The sequence below is a fragment of the Argiope bruennichi genome, chromosome 8 (genome assembly GCF_947563725.1).
Source record: "Argiope bruennichi chromosome 8, qqArgBrue1.1, whole genome shotgun sequence".
In the NCBI taxonomy this organism is placed as follows: domain Eukaryota; kingdom Metazoa; phylum Arthropoda; class Arachnida; order Araneae; family Araneidae; genus Argiope; species Argiope bruennichi.
The window spans coordinates 108,318,660-108,344,857 of NC_079158.1; the positions used below are offsets into that span (position 1 = coordinate 108,318,660).

Sequence of the window (26,198 nt, forward strand, 5' to 3'; positions counted from 1 at the left end):
AAATTTACTAAATCTTGATCAACGGTCTAATATAATGTAAGTAACATAAATAATATTTTCAACAGTTATTATAGGAAAACCCAAAATATCTAGTTTAATTTTTAATTATTGAAAAATTTAAATAAATTCTAACCTACTAGATGCCCTTTTCTCAAATTTACTAACTATTGATCAATGGCCTGACCGAAATTATTATTAGAGAAGGAAAAGTGGAAAATTATTGAAATATCCACTACAAAAGTGGCAGGATATTTTCTGGACTTCATTTGGTCAGCATGACAAGACTGAACATATGAAAAGGACATATTCCTCAAATGTCAAATTTTCTCCAATCTACAACCAACACATTCCACGATATCGAAGCTCCTATTGCCAAAATCACGTTTAATTTTTAATTAATCAAAACAAAATAAAAGTATATTCCTAATATCCTAAATGCATCTTCCCCAAATTTACTAACTCTTGATCAATGGTCTGACCAAAACTCAGACAATACACACATTATCATTAGAGAATGAAAATTGGAAAATTGTTGAAATATTCGATACAAAAGTGACAAGATACTCTCCAAATTCCTTCATCTGTTCAGAATGAAGAGATTCAATATATAGCCATGATGACATTGAACATATGAGAAGGGCACCATATTCTTCGGATTTTGAATTATCGCCAATCTACAACCAGATATTCCACGATCTCGAAGCTCCTAGTTCTATATAACCTTTGCTGTTCCAAATGAAACTCAATATAATTTGATTATTACAAGTTGAAAAAAATATAGTTTTAGTCTTAAAAAATAGTAGGGAACGTTCCAAATTCCTACACCTGGTAAGCATGACAAGATTGAACATATGACCACGATGACATTGAGCATATGACAAGGACAGCATACTCTTCGGATTTCGAACTATCATCAATCTACAACCAGACATTCCACGATCTCGAAGCTTCTATTGCTATATAACCGTTGCTGTTCCAAATGAAACTGAATATAATCCAATTATTGTAAGCTCAAAAATAAAAAAAATAATAGTATACTCTCCAGACTTCTTCACTTGGTCGGCATGACAAGATTGAACATATGGCCACGATGACATTGAGCATATGACAAGGACAAAATACTGTTCGAATTTCGAATTATCGCCAATCTACAATCAAACATTCCACGCTCTCGAAGCTTGTATTATTATACAACCGTCTCTGCCCCTAATGAAACTCTATATAATTTGATTATTACAAGTTGAAAAAAAAAATATTTCGACGGATTTCTATTAGATTTCACATTCCATTTCGACGAATTCATTTATCATTAGCATCCAAGACAACATTTTTTTTTCTCCCAGTCGAACATGAGCACAAAATAACATCATACAGTCTTTCCAAATCCCTTACAAAAAAAATCACTATCCCCCCTCCCCCATTCCCTCTTTCTGCATTCATTTAATAAAGATTTTTTTTTTAAATCACCCTAAAGTCATAGCACCTCTTGCAATGAGAACGTAAATAATAATCCTTTCCAATAAATGATCTGAAGGGTAATCCCCTTTCAGTACACTCCTGATTTAAACCCTCTATCGCTGCTGAATTAATTAATTCCAAATTCCTGACGATGCACGATTGCGGGAGTTATTTAAAGAACCCTCTCCATCCCCACCTCGCCCCCCATCGTCGAACCCATCGAGCTCTATCATTGGTTGAGTCTCGAAATGCTATATCTCCTCTTAATTAACTCTCTGGAGGCTCTTTTCGAGCCCCCCCCCCTTCAATCTTCATATACTGCTGGGTATGCCTCCCCCCCCTTCCGTCCTCATCTATTCCTTGAAGCTGCGTCCATGATATGATCAGTCCTTTTTTTTACTGTCCTTTTTTTAAAGGCTAAATTCGCCCCTTTTTTTATGATCACTTTAATTTGGCTAGTATCTGCAAGCAGTTTCACGGTTGTCAGTTTCGAATGATACAGGGCAGGGCCTCTTTTTGTTTTTCAGGGGGGAAAGGGGTAATGGTAAATGATTGCAGCATCACTTCGGATGTTGTTTTACACGAGCTTTTATGTTGTTCGAAATGGTTTTCTAAAGATAATGAAGGGATGAGGAGTCTTTTTGTAATTTAATGCGAGAAATATAACAGGATAGAAAGAAGAAAAAAAACTCTGGAAAGTTAGATTAAAAGAAAATTTAAATGTGATTAAAAATTATCACATGTTTCTTGATTTTTCATTTTAGGAAAAGAAAACAGAATTCCGAAAAGAGTTTTAACGGAATAAATGTAGGAATTACGCATGTCAGAACGCCGATTATCCGAATTCTAGTTATTCAAATCTCTTTGAATAAAAATGAAATAAAAAATATAAAAAATTGTAGACGAATTCGTTCCGAGTATAAACGAATCAAGATAAACAACAGATTGACTGACATATTCTAGTAGCGTTATATAAATAACATATAACTATATGTATAGATATTACAATAACATTTATTACAGTAATTATAATAAATAAATAAGTTAGTAAATAATTGTTTTTGGACTTATGAAGTTGGTTTGACATTGTCATACCAACTAGGGATCAATAACAACAACATATATATTACAGTAATTGTAATAAATAAATAACTCAAAATCTGCTATCGCACATTTTAAGTTATCATGTGAGAACATAATCTTCTTACGTCAAGTGGTATCAATCCAACAGAAAAGCAACACGTTCTCACATGATTCATATTTCGCAATCACCAACATTTAGAAAAGCGATGGTTTTTTGATGATGATGGTATAAAAAGCAATGGCTAGATAAATTAAAACTTTAAAAAATTATGTTATATTATATTACACACACACACACACACACACAAACTTTCGATACCCCATCTCAATATTTCGCATTCATTCCTATTTTCTTCTTTGTGCTTCTTCGGGAAATAGCTTCTTACGATCCTGCCCCTTAATGGTCAGATATTAGAATCGTGTACATGATGGATATTCGCGCCTAGATGTAACTTTTTGTTGGCGATTAGTCGCCACATGTGACAACTTTCTTTGTCACTTTCTACCAACTCTAAAAGCGAAAAATGGATGCTTCAAAAGTCATAAATTGCCAGTTTTCTGCCCGTGCATTTGTTTCAAAAATCCCAAACCAAAACAACATCAGGTTTTCACATAATAATAAAATAGTGATTATGCATAATTATCGGTTATTATTCCTAATCACTATTAAGTTTAATGGTAATTATACGTAAACAACGGATTAACCACATTTTCTGTAACATATATTTAATAATTTGATTTCTTTATAATACGTATTTATTAATTTTTAGAGATTTATTAATTTTTCCGAGGCCTTCAACTATGCGGGATTTTCAGATCCCTAGAAGTTAATTTTGTAGGCCTAACTCTGGTTTTTAACAGAAGAAATCAGCATTTTGAACCCTTTCCACCAGGTCTAAAGCTTGGTCATAGATTCCAAAATAATTCCAATTTCATAGATTCCAATTTTCCTTTCATGTATGACTAATATGAAATCAATTATATAAATTATTCTATACTAAATAATTTATATAATTGTTCTCAACATTTTTTGTTTAAATGTTTAAAGCCTGAGTTTCAGCAGATGAACTTTATTTAGAGGCAATATTTCCAAAAGAAATATTTTTCGTAAAATCTGAATGATTTATTAACGTATTCATTGGCGCAAAGGAAATTTCATTCACAATTACAATTTCATGATGATCAGACGAAACAAAAAAAGATCAGCATTGGCAATGATATTCCCCAAATTGCTTATCTAAAATAGGACACTAATATTTTGGAACCAGAAAGCGAAGTATAAAATAATATACCACTGCATTTGCATAAACAAAAGCAATATTTTATTATATATTTTTTGTTTTGTTAAGAGAATTATTATTATTATTTGTAAGGGAGTGAAAGTTTATAATAGCCACTCAATATCAATCAAATACTCAATCGCTTAGCTAATGAAACAATGATTCTTGGTCAGCTGACAAAACCTTTACCTCAGTACCTCTTAACCCTCTAAAGGGTCATTTTTTTCTAGTCATATTATGTTAAAATATTTTGAGGCTTGTAATTAGAATAAGAAAAGGGATTCATTTAGCTTATTAGATAAATTTAATTTGATTGATTAATTAATTTGGTTAATTAATAATTAAGTAACAAATCAAGACACATCATTTTGTGTAAGATAAAGAACTGAAGCATCTAAGTTTCTGTCTTTCTAAAAAAATTTGTCAGAACTTATGCCAACCTACATAATTTCATAAAAAGGTTGATAAATTTGGTAAGTTGATAAGCATACTTCCCACGGCCCAGAAAAGGTTAATTCGAGTGCGAAGATTCAATTATACTTACAATCTATCGCAACTACACACTTAGAATTTGTCATATTGGGAGTCATAATAGAGATTCAATGCCTTTCATAGCTCGATTTTTAAAATTTTTGATAAAAAATTTGTATTTAATATTTTTTTCTATTTTAGATGATTTAGTATAGTTTTAATAATCCCAGAAAGACAAAATATATGTACTATGTATTCAAACAAACAATTATAATTGACATTACATTATTTTGAATGTATAATTTAATTAATTATATACTCAGAAATACAGTTTTTCTCAAGAAATTAATTCTAATCTTAGACAATTTCGCCGGACAATTTTAAGAACTGAAACGTCTGAATCCATTTCAATATTATCTTGTTCAAATTTTTGGAGGTAATATTTCAAATCTTTCTCACTAAAACAAGAACATTTATCTTTTATCTTTTTTATTGAATTATTTACCAATATATTCCAAATATTCTCCTCTCAGATTTACTACAGAAATTTGATTTTTCATTTGAACTGGCAAGGAGCCAAATCAGAATTAAAGTCTCAAGAATCATGAAAATTATTTTTACATAATTTTATTTTTATAGAATCTTCTTCATTAACTTTCTAGTATTTCTGTCTTTTTTAAGAGTATATATATATCTTCATCTTTAGATAAAAGTTTCAATTTCCATTCCCTCTATTGCCAGAAACTATTTCTATAGATATAATTTCTGTGGAGAAAAATAAGCATACAAAATTAATATTATCTTTGATTTTTTTATACAACTTTTCTTTAAATTTAGGTTGTTGTGTGTGGTTGTGTGTATGCGTGTGTTTATTTTGCTAACATTCATCAGAGTAATGAGCTTTTAATATTATGAATACTGCTATTTATCTGCTAGTTATTGCATATGATGAAAACGATGTCCCGTATGGAATATTTTTTGTTAAACTAGACTGAAGGTCGACTGATAATCAATCACTAGATATTCAGTTTCCAAGCAAACGCAATTTTCTCTTCTACCAAATTATTTTCTTGCTCTTCTTCAAGTTAATCTTAATTTAACTCGGGGGTCAATAAAAATTCTCTTTTCCAGAAACTACTTTGCACTTTGTTTCCATTTCATCTTCTTATTCTTATGTCGACTTATTCTAAGAATACTAAATGCACTAATTAAAAAAAAAGATACGAAACAATGAACTACAAAAAAATAATAAAACTTTAATCAAAGTAACAATAGGAGAGACACAGATCTGTCCCCCGCTTTTCTCTAAGAGCTTATAATACCCCACAAATCTACCCGCACGGGGGATTAATATCCCCAGCTTCTAAGAACCAGCTATTAGTCCACTTTTTGCTACTTAAATGGAAGTTTTATCGCTCAAATTATGCCCATATATGAACGAATATACAAAAAGTCGAAAACCTCTAATTCCAGTCGTAAAAAGGCGAAGAACGAGAAGAAAAGAAAAAAAAACAACATCTTTCTCATTTAACCTAACAGTAAATTTATGTAAAACCCTATTCCTTTTCCCAGTTACCCACTACATACTTTTCTGGACATTAATCCTTCCCGCCAGCGACCCCCCCCCCTTTTAAAAGTCCCATTTCCACAAAATGACACCTCTACATCCGTTAGGGATTAAAAATTTCATTAACAAACTTCCTGGCTCATTAAAGAATTCATTATAGAGATTTGTGCGAGGAGAGCTTCGCGTGAAATACAACCCCTGGCGAATTTTGAGCAGAAGCTCTGCTTTCGTTCTAAAAGGGTAAACCTTCACTTTATTTTATTTTATTTTTTGTTTGTTTCTTTTCTTAAAAGGAAGGGGGGAGGGCGGTAAGTAAGTAGTATCACTGGGGGATTGAGTTTTAATTAAATTGAAAAGGAATACAGAAACATATTCGAATTTTGAGATTAAAGAAAGTGATTAAGACGGAGCAAGATGTTTTAATTAGGTGGCAGCAGCATTGTGCGCAGAAAAACTTCTAAAAGGGGGGAGGAAGTGGGGGCTTCATTCCGGTTGAAGAAAATTTGAGATTTGTAGAGACGGAAGTGGCATTCGACGAAAAGTTGCGAAATGGAGATAAAAGTTTTGAATGAAATTTGTCAATTTAATTATTCAAAGGCGACGAACTTTTTTTTTTATGAATTCTTTAAATAACTTCATATTATCGTGGCAGCTGAAACGTATTAAGAATATAGCAAGACGGACATTTATGGGACTCTCAGCTTAATTAAAACTTTTCTAAGACCTACGAAGAAGCGAATAGTGCATTTTTAATTAATTTAAACAATACATAACTTGGTTACAATGCGATATTTAATAAAATAACGGCAATTCATTAAAAACGAAAAATATGAATACCCCTGTGCTTTCTTTTTTTTATGAATTATACAAAGAGAAAGTATTGTAATCGTCTGGAAATTCAACTTTCAAATTTTGATATATCTATAAGTTACAGACTTACCTGAATTCGAACAACATATTTTCGGAATTATGTATGGGTTTCTTTTTCGCTCTGAAAAAAACTCAAAACTTATCCAGATAGATAAATGGAATTTGATATTACGTGATAACATCAAATTTGTAGACTTTTATGATAATTTCGTCGAAATCTATCGTTGCGAATTCTGTCTGACTGAGTGTTTGTAAACATGAAAAAATCTAGAAAGATAAATTTTTTAATCCTCAAAAATATATATTTATATCAGATTTAGAACCAAATTGGTTAATCAATTGATCTTTGACGATTTATTTAGATATCATGAACTTTCAAATAAAATAAAAATTGGCAAAACTGAAACAGAGTTAGCAATGAGCCGTCAATTTTGTCATAGTTTTTTTCCCATACTGGGACAATGATTTAGATATTATTCTCAAAAATAAGACAGAAAATCATTGATAATATACTTAGGAGTCATGAACTTATAGAAGAAAAAAAGTTATTTAAATCGACACTGTGGTTAGTGTTGCAGAATCGTGTCTTTGGTTTCAACTATATTTTAAATATATAGCTTATATATATATAGCTTTGAAAGAAAAAAATATTAACAAATATATATATATATAATTACATGGAAAATTGATGGAATTTCTGAATGGTAAATCATTTTACTGACTTTCCGACCCACGCGAAGGCACACGGATAACGAAAACTGAATGACTGGACCACCTCAACAACAACACTGGCGGGAACTGTGGTTGAGTCTCATAAGGGCCATCACCGGCCACGGTACAACTCTTCCCGAAGGATGTTCGTCCCGTCATCGATGGGAGGAGCCAGATCCTCCACCTTTTTGTGTACCTTCCAGGATGACGAGCTTCAACCACCATACCGGAAGCATCTCATCCGCATTTCGAGGTGCCTCCCGGGGGTTATTCCTGAATGGTAAATCACACCTTGCATATGATATCCATTTCTGACTAAGTAATGAAATTCAGCAGAAAACTTGAATGTAGAGCAGATTGGAATTTGTATCATTAGCACTCTATCTTTTTCCATATTTCCTGGTGGAACCTTAAATGCTTTAACAGGTGGTTTTGTTTTCATTTATGATTTCATTAAAGCATAGATTATCTCAAGTATAAAAAAATGTAAAAAGGAAGTTGTTAGAATTGACACAGTGGTTAGTGTTGCAGAGCTGGTTCTTTGATTTTTCTTATATTTTAAATATATAGCCTTTTAATGTGTCTATATATTGCCTCTTTAGTCTATATATAGCTTCTATATAATTGTCTATATATTGCTTCTGTGGTTTTTAAATTTGGAATAAAATTCAAGCTCAAACGAATATCTTCATTCTTTTAAACCATAAGCAAAATCCCGCTGTTCTAATATGCACGATTAATTCCATGAAATTACAATAGAATGTCTCCACTTGAACATTTTCGCCAAGGTGAACAAGATCAGAGTATAAGACGTTTGGTTTACTTGCCTTATATTCTATAATATTTTAAAAAGGGCATGTTAATTTTCACCAGTCCTAGGTTTACTTGGCGATTTTCAAACTGAGCCAGGTTTGCTAAACTCCATTATAAAGATGCCAAGGTGGATACTTTCCCGAGTTTACTTGACTATTTTAAAAATGTGCCAAGAAGATGGATTTACTTGGCGATTTTCATATTGTGCCAAGAAAATGGGTTTACTTGGCGATTTTCAGATTACGCCTAGATCGCCAAACTCAATAATACATAAGATGCCGATATTTCTCCAAAATAGTTTATGACTATTCGCCTTTTTAGCATTTATCATGAGGGGGGCGTAGAAATAAACAAATACCTTTTACACGCTTTCAAGCAAATAAGCGCATTATTTTCATTAGTTTAAGCAAATCAAATACTAATTTTATTACTTTAGTTAAAAATGTAGAGGTACAATGTGTATAATCAGTAATTCTTGTTTGATATAATTCAGTTTAACAAATTATAATAAAGAAATAGTTAGTTACTAGGAGGATTTTTTACTATAGTTAACTAATTTGGGAAAAATAAGCTTTATTCATGCGGAAGTTAATTTATAATATAAAAGGTTAAAAATCTCACGTTACATTAGGGTTACCAATTTAATTAAGACGTTGTTAACTTAATATGCTGTCGAGCATGATGTAATAAAATGTTAGTCAAAAAAAACTTCGATTAGTTTTTTTTTTCATGGATAAAAACTTAATCTCACAAAATTAATCGCTTGAGAGATGCCCTAATTGATAGAGTTTTATGGTTCACTTCCTTAATCAGATGGGGAAGATTCAAACTGTTTCATCAAAATTAATTTAATTAAGTAAAATTGCCAGGAACAGTGCCAAGATAACAAAGCTGTGATTGAATTAATTTTACGAGAATTATTTATGGCAGAAATATAAAATAATAATCATTTAAAGGATAATATCCTCTTTTTAAGCAACATTTTTTCTGTAAATAATGTAAAGGAGAAATAATGTAAATAGATGAAATTAGAACCACAGGTGATTCGATGACCTCGTAAGGTTATACAGATATCAAACCAAGTCAACCACCAACGATATTGGCTGAAAAAGTAAATTATTTAAAAATATATCACTGATATTTGATGATTAATTATAAATTACATTTATTCCACTGAATTCGATTATAGATATAGAACTATTCGGTTAAAAATACTACAGTTATGATAAATTTTTTTGTTTGGAGTTCTATGGCACAAGAGCCATACTTGGCTATACTTCGCCAACTATTTATCCTAAAAATACATCTCCCACTTCAATAATGGCTTCTTATATGATCTAATATACTTTGAAGTAGTTTTATACGAGCTAGTTTAGTTTAGTTATATTTACGTCCCGTCTCAAACAACATGAGTGCCATTTGGAGATGTATGTTATTTTCAACCACAGTCGAATGACGAGGATGACATCCTATTCTCCAAGCTTCAATGTCACACTAGTAGATGGTCATTTTGCCCTTACGGATTTAGCGAGCCCCAGACTCACTAACATATCTGTTCTTCGGAAAGGAATTTCGAACTTGGAACTCTTTGGTATCGAGGCTTTATATTCAGATTATCGCGTTTTCTTATATTGACTAGATAAAAAGTCAAAGATTTATTTCAACATAATTCTATAAATTTACATTTAACTGATGTACAATTAATTGATAACAAATGAGCGATAAAAAGTAGGATCGGAAAAAACAGCTCATTCTAGTACCAGAAAAGTTTACGCTAGCGATCTCTTTACATATCTTTTGAACTTTGTAGATAACTACCAGATGCCGTTCACATTTACCATATAATAAAACAATGATTATTTCATATTTCAGTGATAAACAATATTCGAATTGCCAGCTAGGACACTTTTTTTTAAATGAAACTTTTGTTAATATTACTTTAATGCAAATATAATTTATAATTAATAATTTATAATGCAAAATCATAGAAATAAAATGAAAATTGCAAAAAATATTATTTACTAACCGCTCTGCGATTAATGGTTTCTAGAAATTTCAATTAAATATTTTGTGAAACTATGTTTTCATTGATTAATCAATAAAATGTTTTGAAATTTCAGACTTTGATGGGCATATTATTTATATTATTTCAAATTATAATATGTTCTGTTCATGGTACTATGTATTTCTCTGATTTTCAGACTATATTTTTATACATCCAATTATAGAACAGAGAAGAGCACCTGTATTTCAAAGGCGTTGCACTTAAAAAAAAAATTCGCCTTTGGTTGATTCTGAACTTCAACTTTAATTGTAAACACAACACAATTCGAAAACTTTTAATAAAAGCATAATTAATACATATCTTATTGTTGTTTCTGTTGTTTCTAATAGGACTTGTCATAGACAAGCCTACTGACTTTAGAAGTCAGTGATTTTAAGCCAAGGGTGCGTCTCTTGTTTTTTCAGTAACGCCATCTAGGGCCAAGAGTACGACTTAGCGACACAAACGTACAACCCTTTTTACGAGGCGGACTTCATTCATGCATTTCATTCACTCATCCACAGATCGTCATTTAGACCTGAAACAGAGAGCGATCACCCCTGATCCAGTACCCCTAGTGGTATTACTCTCGACATGGATGATTTATAAGTGCGCCAGCCACCACACACACGGTGAGTCTTCGGCTGGCGGGGTTCGAACTCGTAACCCAAGGGACGCGAACCTACCAACCAGACTATCCCGGCCCCATACATATCTTATAACAAAAACATGACGACTTAATTCAAAAATATAAGCCGAGTCTTCATATCTTGGCCAGCAGTAATGAAAAAAAAGTCAGGATAAAATATTAATAACAGTATTGATAATGTTTTGAATTTCATCTCAGTAATAAAATATATTATTGTCTAATTTGGTTAATTTTTTAAAAAAAAATATTGATTGAAAGTAGAAAAAAAAACTAAGTGCCTAAAAAGGGGTATCATTGGAAATTTTTTTTCTGCTTGTTTTAAGACAATATAAAAACCATTTTTGTGCTGCAATATTTGGGCAAATCATCGCGGAGAATCTTCACAATTTTGCTTAATTTTTAATTAATTAAAATTCGAGTTAAAATTTCAAACCAATCACGGAGAGACGCACATTCCCACCCTCCAAATAGTGCCAAAATTGTCGATTCTGAATCCTGGTCTGTAAAGTACACACTCACTGTAAAGTATACACTCATTGTAAAGTACACACTCACCAGTACACATTCAAAGTCATTATTATTATTTGTAGAGATTACTATACTTTGCTCGTATTGGTAATATGTAAATTTTGATTATTAAATATCTTTGAAATAAATAAATTGAGGAATGGAAAGTGTTTGTCAAAATTAATCGTCATTGAACTTGCGCCAAAACGGCATATACGTGCGTATTCGCTCGAATTAGATTAATATTCTCTTTTGAAGCTTTGTTGAGATTTTTTCACTTTCTCGTTTACGAAGTATAAAAGTAGAAATTATTATAATCCTCAAAGAATTCAAACACCAGATTTAGATAAATCCCCACATTTCAAACCTCTTTCATTCCGAGTAACATATTTTAGGAGCTTTATCTGTCTGCGAAAACAATAACTCAAAAAAAAATGCTTTTAGCTGGACATATAAAATTTATTATGTAGTCTTTATACCAAATTTATAGATTCCAAAATTTGAAAGAAAACCATATGTTTGTACGTCTGAGAGCAAGTAAATACAAAAACTTCAAAATGTAAAAACCTAGGTAGATAAATTTTGTTACACAGTTTTAGATTCTAAAGTGAGGACCTATATCATATTTTGAACCAATAGATTGTCTGTCCGTCGATATGTACATTTGCATACATATAAACTCGATGACTTGAAAACTCAAAGGCATAGATAAATGAAATTTGTGTATGATCTGTTTGTTAATCAGTGGCTCCGCTTCAAATTTTGGTTCCAATTAATTGAAAAAATGCCATGCAATATGCATACTCTCTTGTCTTCAAAGCATTCATGATAGGGACTTTGAAAATAAATATCTGAGTTCTCTTGGCGTTCACGGCACAATTTTTATGCCAGAGAGAATGGAAATAACACCTTTATTAAGAAATATCCGGGATGGTTTTAAGGAGACAACTCTCTCTGGTTCTTTATTTCGGGATCAATTAATGAATTTTATTAAGTCCAACAACTTTCCAATTACTTCAACAAGAGAAAAGTTCCTACGTAAATGAATGAAAGAATGAGTTCTTCATCAGAAATATAGAAATAAAATTTATAAGGCGCTAGGACGAGGCAGTTATTTGTGTACTTGTTACGTCTGACATTAACAGTAAACAATTTTTTAATCATGAAATATTTTTCTTTGAGAAGATTAAAAGATCAAAGATACTTCTAGTAAAAGTTTAAATATTTAATTTTAAACATAAAATCAAATAGAACTTTCTTTTTGTTTTCTGCTTTTAAGAACAAAAATCTTACATAAATTATCTGACATGCAAAGTTCTAATACAAGCAAAATATAATATGCATGAAATCTTACGTAACAAAGTTAACACTACGAAGGCAATTCTGAAACGAAAGTTTCCATAAACAATAGTAAAAACGTGAGTTATGTTACCAGTTTGGTTTCAAATCGGACATATGCAATATCAACTATTATCAGGGTGATAATTTGTTTTTTTTTAAAGTCAGTCTGATTAAAATTATTATCATAATTCTAAATCAATTTTGTTTACTGGGCATATGTATCGGGGTGATACTTAGCCAATGACTATCAGGTTGATAATTATAACTGACATTTAAATAGAACCAGTGGTTCAGGGCCACAAGTTAAACTAATTAAATTATGAAACAATGGTTAAGGGCCACAAAATGCTGGGCTCCGTTGTAAGACGCAAGGACGAGGCAGTTATGTAAAAAAAAGAAACATTTTTAATATTTACAGTCATTTACAAATAGTAATGTGGAGAAAGAAATTAAACGAAAACATAAACTTTACCAAAGTATTGGTCACAACATATTATATCCTTCGCGTGTTAACTAACATTTTCTCTCACACCCAAACTTTCAGTACTGTTCAGAGTTTTTTAATTCTTTCTGATGGCAGCACCACCTGCCTGCAGTTCAGAGTTCGGTAAAATATATCTGTCACAAATTTAATTAATAATGTTCTTAAAATTTTATAAAAATTTATTTCTCATTTAATTTTATTTACAAATAAACAACAATATTTAATTATTACTGCAAATTACGTAAAAATATGTGAATTTAATTAAAAGATTACGTCAAGGCTTAGAATATTACAAAATTTCATGTTAAAATTAAAACGCCAACGTCATAAAGTTAACCGAAGTTTAATGATTTTCGAATTGCAGCTCATATATTTTTAACAAGTGCTTCCTTTTATTCAGAAGGCAAAGTTCAAGACCCTTAAAATGAAGCGTGTAGCCATTCTTCTTTATCCTCGTATATATTGAGAGCGGTTTGAATAATGATCATCTTGAGCTAATGATGATAAATGGCGCGTTCGTATAGGCTATGATACATGGAAACTTGATGAATGTTATTGAGGATTGATTACCTAAGCTTTTAAAACAAAAAAATATAGGCTAGAAGAAAGAAGGTAATTTCTCGGAATTTACGATGAAACAATACAAATATTGTTACATACACAGATGATATAATCGCTATCTTTTTACTGTTTGTTTCTTTCTTTTAGAAAGTCAATTTTAAATGTGCATATATTTAAAATAGTTTTTTATGTATAAAAAACAAAAGTGCACTACTGTTCGTTTCAGTATTCTAAGACGACCACTTTTCGCCGATTCTATGCCACTAAGGGGAGAGAGGCTGATTGATGAGGGCATTTCCGAAATTCTTCATTCGTTGACCTTGATTTTCGTCCTATTAGATATTTTTTGTCCAATTTTTTTTCACGTGTACGTGAATATCATATCATTTCTGACCGTATTTAACCCTTTTCTAGGGCCGTGGAAAGTATGTTTCCCACCAAATTTATAAATCTTTGTATGAAATTATATAGGTTGACATAAGTTCTGTCAAATTTTTTTTAGAAAGATAGAAACTTAGATGCTTCAGTTCTTTATCTCACACAAAATGATGTGCCTTGGTTTGTCGCTTAATTATTAATTAACCAAATTAATTAATGAATCAAATTAAATTTATCTAATAAGCTAAATGAATCCCTTTTCTTATTCTAATTTCAAGCCTAAAAATATTTTAACATAATACGACTAGAAAAAAATGGCAATTTAAAGGGTTAATTCAGACTGCTAGTAATCCGAGTTTATTTTATTGTTAAAAATAAACATCCCCTCCTTTCATCTTTCCTCTCACCCCTATTTTGAAGATTTAAACCGATCCTAGAGGATGCGCAAAGGCTCGAAGGGTTTTAGAACCCGTTGTCAAACAATAGAAATAATATTAGATTAAATTAATAATAACAAATAAAATTTTGAGAAATGGTTTGCCCTCGAAAGATTATTATTTTTTTAATTTCTTGGAATTAAATGTTTATTTTCATCGATAAAATATTATTTAAAATTTCCTTATATGGATATTAAATATGAATTCCATGTATGCAGTAAAACAAAATTCATAATCTTCCCAATTGGTTTTAGTTTTTAAGCTATTTAAAAAATCCTTTAAGTAATACCACTTTGTAAAAATGCAATTTCTGTTTCTTTTCAGTAGAAAAGGAATTGAATTTATAATCACCCTGTTTTGTTTTCCATTGAAATTGTATTTGTTACTGTCCTGTATCTAAAACAATGAAAAATATTGTAAAATACAAATTTCTTTAACATTCATTAATATTAGAGATTAAAAGTAGTTTGGAAACATAATTATTATTGCTAAAAGATTTTTTTTTAATTTTAAAGAAACATAAAAGTATCTTTTCTTTGCATTTGTTTGTATTTAGTACATTTAACCACTTAACTGTTTTATTTTCTTTATTATCTAATAAGATGATATCTTCTATTTTGGGAATATTTTCTTATTTCGATTCAAATGGAAATCCATTGAATACTTGGCTTATCTATGTATCCGAAGTAATTTTAATATTGGATTATAATCGTTATGAATGTTTTATTTTTTGCTTACAACAATCAAAATTCGATAAATCGATGCACATATGGCATTCGGACAAAACAGTTAAGGGGTTAAATTGTTCTCAAAATCTTAAGTTTCATGACATCGATATTTGTACTACATGTAATTTGTACATAGAAGTGTTTATATTATATCACGTCTATATTTTCTCTGTATTAAGAAGTGTTTTCATTAACCCCTTAACCTATAATTCCGGACATAGCCCGTAGTATGATGATCGGACTGTTATCGGATTGTTATTCATTTATATAATATTTTAGAGATTGAAAATAATTCTTTTTAATATCGACCACAATTATTACATCAGGCTGTAATTACTTATCAAAATCTCACAAAATAAAACCAGTTGTGTTTTTATGCATAATATTTATATTCCGTAAATCGTGCGTGTACAACATAGAATCGATTTGCCGAACCCTGGAATGGCTCGAAGTCAGCTCGACCTTGTTTACGTTTTCGACCCAAGCTTTTGGAACGTAAATCAAAGGTTAAGGGGTTAAGCCAGTATAAACAGAGGTTAGAACACGAATTTTCTTAACCTGCACGGCAACACGTGTTTGTTCTATCGAATAAGCATTTGCATGCGCTTTTTCCCTGTGCATGCTTGACTTTACTGGATTGGCAATAATGGCTTATTGTAAACTCGCTTTTGCGAATACAGTCAAAAAATACTCGCACGGAATTCTCATTCCCACAGTTCATTTCACCATAAACTGAATTCTGTTTTATGAACCAGGCAATCCTACCCTTGAAACTCAAATCCAAGAATTCTTCCAGTAATGACGCCCTCATTTTTTTTCCAACTCTGCTTCACCTAACTACATTCCTTGACGGTGAAGACATTCGATCCCCCCTCGTTGAAGAGGTCTCTTTTGATGGCCATCAACAAGTCTTGTCTCTCTATTACCTCTCTCTCCTTACGGGTGATTCAATCGGATGACGGCCTGACAGACCCCCTCGCGTCTTGACTCCGCTCTGTTAGGAGCAACATGATCCAACCTCATTACGAAGAGAGGGGGAACCTTTTTGACCCTGCGACACCATTAGGATCCGGTGTTTGTTATCGTCTGTCGTCCGCCACCCTCTCGTTTGACACCCCGTCAATCCCCACTCCCTTCCGTAGGCCTTCCCTTCTCAACAGTATAGTTTTTTTTTTCTCTCTCATGTCACCCTTGTGCGATTCTCTTAGGTGCTGAATAATGAGGTGTCCGGTAATCTAAACGAATTTCGTGAACCATAAGTTTTTAGCAATGACATTTGAAATGACATCTGCCAAGAATCATCTAAAGATATATCTGCCGTCATTCATATCCATGGATGAAATTTAAAGATGTATAAATATCTAGCAATGAGATAATCTGAAATGACATCTGCCAAGAATCATCTAAAGATATATCTGCAGTCATTCATATCTATTGATGAAATTCAAAGATGTATAAATATCTAGCAATGAGATAATCTGAAATGACATCTGCCAAGAATCATCTAAAGATATATCTGCAGTCATTCATATCTATTGATGAAATTCAAAGATGTATAAATATCTAGCAATGAGATAATCTGAAATGACATCTGCCAAGAATCATCTAAAGATATATCTGCCGTCATTCATATCCATGGATGAAATTTAAAGATGTATAAATATCTAGCAATGAGATAATCTGAAATGACATCTGCCAAGAATCATCTAAAGATATATCTGCAGTCATTCATATCTATTGATGAAATTCAAAGATGTATAAATATCTAGCAATGAGATAATCTGAAATGACATCTGCCAAGAATCATCTAAAGATATATCTGCAGTCATTCATATCTATTGATGAAATTCAAAGATGTATAAATATCTAGCAATGAGATAATCTGAAATGACATCTGCCAAGAATCATCTAAAGATATATCTGCAGTCATTCATATCTATTGATGAAATTCAAAGATGTATAAATATCTAGCAATGAGATAATCTGAAATGACATCTACCAAGAATCATCTAAAGATATATCTCCAGTCATTCATATCTATTGATGAAATTCAAAGATGTATAAATATCTAGCAATGAGATAATCTGAAATGACATCTGCCAAGAATCATCTAAAGATATATCTGCAGTCATTCATATCTATTGATGAAATTCAAAGATGTATAAATATCTAGCAATGAGATAATCTGAAATGACATCTGCCAAGAATTATCTGAAGATATATCTGCCGTCATTCATGTCCATTGATGAAATTCAAAGATGTATAAATATCTAGCAATGAGATAATCTGAAATGACATCTGCCAAGAATTATCTGAAGATATATCTGCCGTCATTCATATCCATGGAGGAAATTCAAAAATGCATGAATATCTAGCAATGAGATAATCTGAAATGACATCTGCCAAGAATCATCTAAAGATATATCTGCTGTCATTCATATCCATGGATCAAATTCGTTAATGTATAAATGTCTATCAATGAGGTAACTTGAAATGACATCTGCAGGAAACATGCGAAGATAAAGCTGCCATCATTCGTTCAGTGAATGGATTCGAAAAATGCACTTAGATCTAGCAACGAAAGGACATCAGCCAAGAATCATCTGAAAAAATTTTGCTATAATTTTCATCCAAGAATGAAATTTGTTGAATTTACTAGTGTAAATACCAAGTAATGGGATGTTTTAAATTGATTTGTCAAGAACTGGCTAAAGATATTTCCACTGCCATTTGTATTCAGGAATTAAATTCATAAATACATAAAATTCAATATGAAGGTAATATAAAATTACATCTATCAAGACCCATTTCAAGAAATATTTACCATAAAGTTGCCAAGAGATTTCTATCTATAAATGATAGTAGTAAAATGTGTAAATATTTAACGTTCGTTTTATATGAAATGGTATATCTGTTAAGGAATTTCCAATAATTCCCAATCTGTAAAATGTAAATTAGTGCACTAATGAAGATCTTTCATTAAAAAGAGTATATTAATAATAAATATTTATTCAATCAATATAGAAAATGTGATAACATAATTCTATTCAAAAAAATATATATATAAGGTGTGTTTCAAATTTTTAGGGGCACCATATAAAAACATAAAATCGGAATAATTTTTACCTAATATCTGTAAAAACTTCTTTGAAATACATGAAAAATTAAATATAATAAAATAATCTAAAATAATTAAATAAATATCAATGCTAATAAAAGAAGAAAATAGAAAAAAATGCCAAATTTGTGTTTCAAATTTTTAGGGACAGCTAGATGAGATGGTATACAAATTCAAGTTAAATCTTTATTATTGTTCATTTTCATTTACTACCAGTTGTTTTAATAACTTAAAAAGCTTATATTGAAAACGTCCACGTTAGTACTTAATTTTTTGCCGAAGAAATATGGCTACAGGTAAATGGTTATCAGATCTTGAAAAAGGCCAAATAAAAGCTCATTACAACGAAAAAAGGTCTTTGAGAAATATTGCAGTCCTCATAAAACGTTTAAAACGTGCTGTGGAAAATTATGTGAAGCAGTTAAATTGGAAATCAACTGCCATTCAAAAGCGAGGACCTAAGCCAAAGCTCGATTCACGTACCAGCAGGAGAATTATTCAGAAATGTGTAAATGGAAAATCATCAGTACGAAAAGTAACAAAAGAATTGAAACTGGGATGTTCTTACACTACTGTTTGGAGGTCAATCAAGAGAAATAAAAACATGAAATATGCGAAAAAGGCTTGCAAACCACCACTTGCCAAACAACACAAATTACAACGTTTATCCTGGGCAAAGGAACACATGCATTTCAAAGATGAGTGGATAGAAGTCATGTTCAGCGACGAGAAGAAGCTTAATCTAGATGGGCCAGACGGTTGGAGATATTACTGACATGATCTAAGAAAAGAACCAGAGATTTTCTCCAAAAGGCAAATGGGCGGTGGATCTGTTATGATTTGGTGAGCTTTTAGCTTCAATGGTACATGCGAACTGGCATTTGTGAATAAAAGAATGGATTCTGATCGATACCAAGAAATGTTACAAACACATTTACTTAATGCAAGACCTGAAATATGTGGTCCAAATTGGACTTTTCAACAGGATAATGCATCTATCCACAGCTCAAAATCAACAAAAAAGTGGTTTAGAGATAACAATGTGAAAGTTATGGATTGGCCAGCCAGAAGCCCCGATCTAAACCCCATTGAAAATCTATGGGGTCTTTTGGCAAGAACAGTTTATGAAGGAGGGCGTCAATTTCATTCGAAAATGCAGCTTCAACAAGCAATAATGGTATTTTCTGGATCCAACACTTCTTCAGAACCTAATATATTCCATGCCAAACAGAATATATGATGTCATCAGAAAAAATGGTGCTAATATTGAACGGTAAAAAAGTTTAATTTGAAGTTTTGAAGCTTTTAATTCCACTGTCCCTAAAAATTTGAAACACAAAATTTGTGCTACTCTTTTTTTTAGTCATTTCAAAGTTGAAATTTATTTGTTTAATCTTTATTTGTTTAATCTAAATTATCTTAGAATATTTATTTTTGTTATTTATCTAACTTATTTCAGAAATAAATGTCAAATATTTATTATTTACGCTTTTATTTTCATTTTTACTGGTGTCCCTAAAAAATTGAAACTCACCTTATATATATATATATATATATATATATATATATATATATATATATATATATATATATATATATATATATATATATAACATTATTTTAGTTGAAGCAGAATGCAGGTTCGAAGACGTCGAAGAGACATGTTATATTTTTAAATTAATTTTAATATCCATTTCATGAAAGCATAATTATTTATATGCAGAGACGCGGACAAGGCACGTCCTCCAGAAAAGCAGAAGTAAGGAAAGGAGGAAGAAGGACCGAAACAAAGAATCACTAGCCTTATATAACTTGAGATTTCCGGCCACGCGCCAATTCAATACACGTGGTGACCTTTGGCACCTTATTCAAGGGCATCGAAGGGATCACTTTCATTTGATACGTAGTATTGATGTCGCATTATTTTTACAAAGGGATTCATTAAACCGAAAGTGGAATTGGATCACGAAATAAGATAATATTTTTAGAATGAAGTTACTATGGGCTAAATTAAGATAAAATCTTGGAAATTAATTAAATTGAAATTAGAATTAAAATATCATTACATATATATGTAATGAACATTGGAGACTTCGTTTTAATGACTGTTGCTGACTAAATCAACATTTGATTATGAGAAATACAATTTTTTATTAAAAAATTGTAAATCTTTAATGGAGGTGATTCGATTCTTCGCCAATTCGTTGCCTTGTTGACCATTTGGTCATTCTTCGGAGGTGAGGATTTCGATGTGTGATAATTCCTGCATCGAAATACCGTTTTTTAAATTCATAAACTAAAACTAAATCACTCGTAGACATTGTAATTCAATACAAAAATGCCGTTTAATCAACAAACATCACAAGTGCTTTCTAAACTGTTAGTCTTAAATCAATACTTTTGCATTATTCCCAAATCAGTAGCTATCATCTGATAAGATAACAGATAGCTTATTTCAGTTAATAGCACCAATTACTATATTTGCAATACATGAACTAAATAAAACATTTATCATGAATGAACTAATTATTTTTATAATATCCTGCATACATTAAAATACATATCATTTGCTTCTCTAAGAATAAATTCAATTTTGGAATAATTGATTCTCAATAAAACTGCAAAAACATAAAAATTGAGTATTCATGAAGTTTGAAACATAACTTCAAAACATGAATACATTTTTTAAATATTTTATATAGAAGATAAACCGTTCTAATTTATTAACTGGAAATATAAATATTCTATGAGCACCATACCTATCGAGAAAAACATTCGGATTAAAAACATTCAGCTGAAACCACTCCTTATATGGACCCGAAAGAAACATTTAGGAAGATGTGTTTGTATTGTAACGAATCTGTAATACTGCTTCCCTGCGCAGTTAGTTCCATGATAAGTAAGAATATTTTACCGATAACTGTAACAGAAGTTGAATGAATGACAATCAGAGATGCCCAGCCTTGGTGACCATTTGGCTACAAAAATGGAGGTTCCTGAATAATTGAGAATTTAGGTGATATCTTGAATATGATTTGAGTTTCGGCATTCATAGAACATTCAATGCTCTATCACGGCAGCTATAAAAGCGGAGGCGCACATACAAGTAATCGGTCGAGTCGAGAGAAGTAATTGAGGGAATTTTCTTTTTGGAATGTTTATCTCCAGCCATATTTTTCAGCTCTTTCTAGTAATGAGGCTGTTGGATAACAATTTCCTGTTTATGTATTGTTGATTTATGCAAGTGCTATTCTATGCATATTTCATCTGCGGTTTGTTATATGTATTTTGTATTTCTATGCAGAATAAAATATCTTTATACGTTGTTGACCCTGCTGGACTTTTGACCAGACGGATTTTTTTTTAACAATATATAGACCATTTAGTTAAAAAAAACAACACAAAGATGGAAAGATAGAACAACAAAATTTCGTATTTAATAATTTGAACATAGCCAGGATGTCTCTCTGAGTACATCCCTGCAGATGTGAAAACTATGATTCAAATAGACTTGAAAACATTTTTAATTAACTGAGCTTATGATTGTCACTAAAAATATTCAATTAATTAATAGTTTTATAATATTATAAAATATGGGACAGTTTTTGTAGTGTTCATCTTGTACATTGATGAAAATATATACTTTCAAAAACTTAGAACCATTCACAGATTAGTTTAATTTAGTTATATTAACGTCCTGTTTTAAAGCAATACTATGGCTATTTTGGGACGGATCTCGTAGTTTTTAACCCCTGTCAGATGACGAGGACGACACTTGAGCTGGCACCACCCACTCCAAATTTCCACGCCACACCAGCGGGAGGATGTTTTCTGCCCCGACGGATGTAGAGCACACAAAACCCAATTACACGACGGTTCTTCGATGGAATCGAGTCACGAACGTGAAACCCACCGATTGCTAAGCCGAGGCCATCGTGACCCGAACTACCCACAGAATTGAACGATATGCGAATTCCGTAGATAACCAGAAAGCAGTCATAACAGGACCAAAATTCAGTCCAAAAAAACTTTAGAACTTTTTTTACCGTGAAGAACCTATACATATGATTAATAAAGTGTAGATTTCAGTGCTTACACGTTCATAAACTTTCTTTCTTATTAAAAAGTTATTTTTTTATATTAAACCATTTTTTTATTTGCGATTAAAGTTTTTTATATTTTAACTATGAAATGCCTTAATAGTTGAGAGTTTATTCTAAAATTCACTAACGAATATATACTTAAGTAATGAGACTAAAGTCACGTTTATGACGTTCTTCATTAAATTTCATTCCAGTTGAGTAATTATAAAACTTTCACTTCCCATAACAGCCTTCCTCCGAGTTCTCTACCAGAATTTTAGTTTTATTCTTCGTTGGCTGTCGGCAGAACACAGCTACGAAAATTAACTGAAAGATTAATTTTCATAGCAAGCTTAGCAAACATTTCGTATGCCTAGCCTAACTATTTAGAAAACCAGGCAATTAAAGGAAGCACAAGTTTTGACGTAAGGGAAAATAGCTCAATTCTAACCAACTTCGCAATGAAGTGGTTGAATATTTTTCTTTCTGTAATTTGTATTTTCAGAGGGAACTCAAATATGGCTGTCAAAGATATTTGTTAGGTATTTGAGAGCTATAATTAATAAATCCATTTTTTTCCCAAAAAATTTATCTCTAACAATATAATTCATAACCTAACATAATTATATTAACAAAGCTGCCTTGGGTGACCAGCTTGCTCGTATAAATTATTGAATTTTCATGTTGTTAAATTATTAATATAGCATACAGTTATTAAAATTTCACCATGAATCAGTCTGAAAAAAATTATTTCATAAAAATAAAAAGGTGGACTGAATTTAAGATTAACATACTGTCGTCATAAGACAATATTTCAGCGATTTTTAGTTAGATTTTATCATGATAGTTTTTTTATTGCAACCCTAAAATATTTATTATCATTCCTGGAAGTCCTCCAAGATGGACTTTTAACGAATTTTTTAATCTATTAACAAGATTTTGTCGAGCTTGGCGAGAAATGTACATCAATTTAAGTCTTACTAAAATGTCCATATGTGACCATTAAATTGCATAATTAAATTATTTCATACAATTCTTAGTTATTTTGTGAAATAACTGATCCGTATTTATCCGTTATAGAATTTTTTTGCTATTTCATGAAATAACGTATCTTAATGTATTAAATAACAGATTTCGTGCTTTAAGGATAACCATGGCGATTGCTTATCTGACGAAGGTTAAGCCTAATTTCATCTTGATTTAAACATTTGTTACACGCTAAAATCTTGATTCGCTCAGATTTTTTTTCCTCTGACTGAATAAAGGTTTTGGTGACAAGGTGAATCCCTTTTCCGAGCATTTCTAACGATATTTTGCGTCTCAATTAATTAACTAAGCAAAACTTTGAATTAAATATAGCTGTCAAAGCTTTCAATGAATTCGCCGAAATGTTTGTGCCATGGTTTGTTTACATTTGGCTGTTGCCATTCAACAATAAATAATAAGACTGACTTCTATGTTACATACGTTAGCGTATTTTAAATATAAATTATTACTCATAAAATTATATAATTATAATTTCCAATTATGTTATAAATTATATTTGTTTCATAACATTTTACTAAAGTGTGATGTTCAAAAATATACAAGGATTATTTTTAAGATATAGATTTACTACTTCCATTTTTCTGGTATTACGATGCAAATTAAACAAAATCCTGCTTGTATCTTTGTAGGAAAGAGTCTAATATTCAAATCTATAACATTTGAAATTTTGTCCAGTTTTCTTGAAAATATTGAGAGAAATAATAATAATAATAAAAAAAAAAATAAGAGCGAGCAACTAGAAATAAGAACAGTCATGGAATCAGAAAGAAATAAAGGAAATCAGGGATATATCGACAAAGAAGGATTGATGTAAATATAAATAATATTATCATATACTTAGGATAATTATTTAGAAAACGACGCAATTAAAAGAAGCACAAGTTTTAACGTTAGAGAAAATATCTCAATTCCGACCTAATTCACAATGAAGTAGTTAAATATTTTTCCCTCCGTATTTTGTATTTACACAGAGAAAAATCATTTGAATTCATCAAGTCATCTTCATAAAATGAACATTAGGGCAGTTTTCCAATATGGAAGGTATATATTCATAATTCAAATAAGAATCATAATCGTAAAAGAGTATTAATGAAATGCATAATTTGCTATAGTTTGCTAAAACATTTGAGAAAGCAAATTCAACAATCCTACAAAATCAAAAACAATTGCGAAATAAAAATTGTTATAATTCTATTGTTTAAAAATTACTTTTTGACTTGAAATTTTCGTGTTCAAAGCAACAGTTTTTTTCTACGAACTACGTCTTCAAATTATTGATTTCTCAGAACTTCTTAGTAACACTGCCTGCATTTAGATTAACAATTTTTTTTATGTGTGCATTTTAGGATAGCATTAACCAAAATATTTTATTGATGAATCAGAGTATAGAACTCGCAATCTTTAAATCTCATTCGATGACAATGAAAATGAGAAAATTGATTCTTATATGTGATCATCAGTCATTTGGATGCGCTTTGAAGACAATATAGTCAATGCTATTGTTTTACATATTGACAAAAAAAAGGGGGGGGGGATAGAACAAAAATGTGACAAGAAGAAAAAAAAAGGATTTTATCTAGGCTCATATCGACTAAGAATATGGTGTCTTAGAGTTGGCTGAATTTTCATTTTTTTTTTTTTTTTTTTTTTTTTTATCTTTTCGTATACGTAGTGTAGAAAAAGCACAGTGATCAACAAAAAGTTCGGACTCGAGATTCTCACCAATCTCTACGTTTTAAACCTCCCTGGGGTTCGAAAATCACATTTTTGGAAAATGTCCCTCTGTGACAAAGATAAATAAAAAAATATTTTGAGCTGTTGGATGAAATTTGTAATACAAATTTCATCCATTTAGCTCAACTTTTTATACAGTCTGTATAACAAATTTCAAACTAAATTATTAAATGCATACTAAATTAAAAGGTTTCTATCAAAATGTGTTCAAAATTTATCCACTGTATGTCCTGCTATTCGAGTATAAGTTAACCCGATAACATTAAAACTTTGAGATAAAATTCCAGATAGACAAAATTCTATGCACAAATTTAAAATCTATAATATAAACTCCTGTTAAATTTTGAGCTAAATCCAAGAAGGGAGCGATCGTTTGTCGATCTATACCTGTAGAAACATGTAAAAGCGATCTCAAAGTCGCAATGATTTTAACACATTAAATTCGGAATGTGATTTTGTGATTATAAGTATAGTTCTCTGCCAAATTTATATTTTAATCGGTTGCAAAAAAAAAAAAAAAATGGCTAAAATGTAAATTCGAATTTCCGATGCTATTAACCGCATGCCAGGGATTAATCGCCAAATAACTCGCCAAGGCTGACACAATAATAAAAATTCTAAATTTGCGTTAAAGGTTAATGTTTCATAATCTATTGTATGCCAACCAGCTGACAGACGGACTTTCTTTTGAACAGATTTTACTCAAAATTTGATAGAAATATGAAAATTCAGTGTAAAGACATATAACAAATTGTATCCTCCAAGCTCAAAGCGTTTTTTAGTTATCTTTGCCACAGACAGGCGAGCAACTTTCCAGAAATAGGCTTTTCGAACT

General features: G+C 30.9%; 1 protein-coding gene across 1 annotated transcript in view; it reads right to left on the reverse strand.

The window, feature by feature from the left end:
- Positions 1–26,198, reverse strand: part of LOC129980906 (discoidin domain-containing receptor 2-like) — a 355,932-nt gene that overhangs the window by 282,776 nt on the left and 46,958 nt on the right. The gene's annotated exons all lie outside the window — the stretch shown is intronic.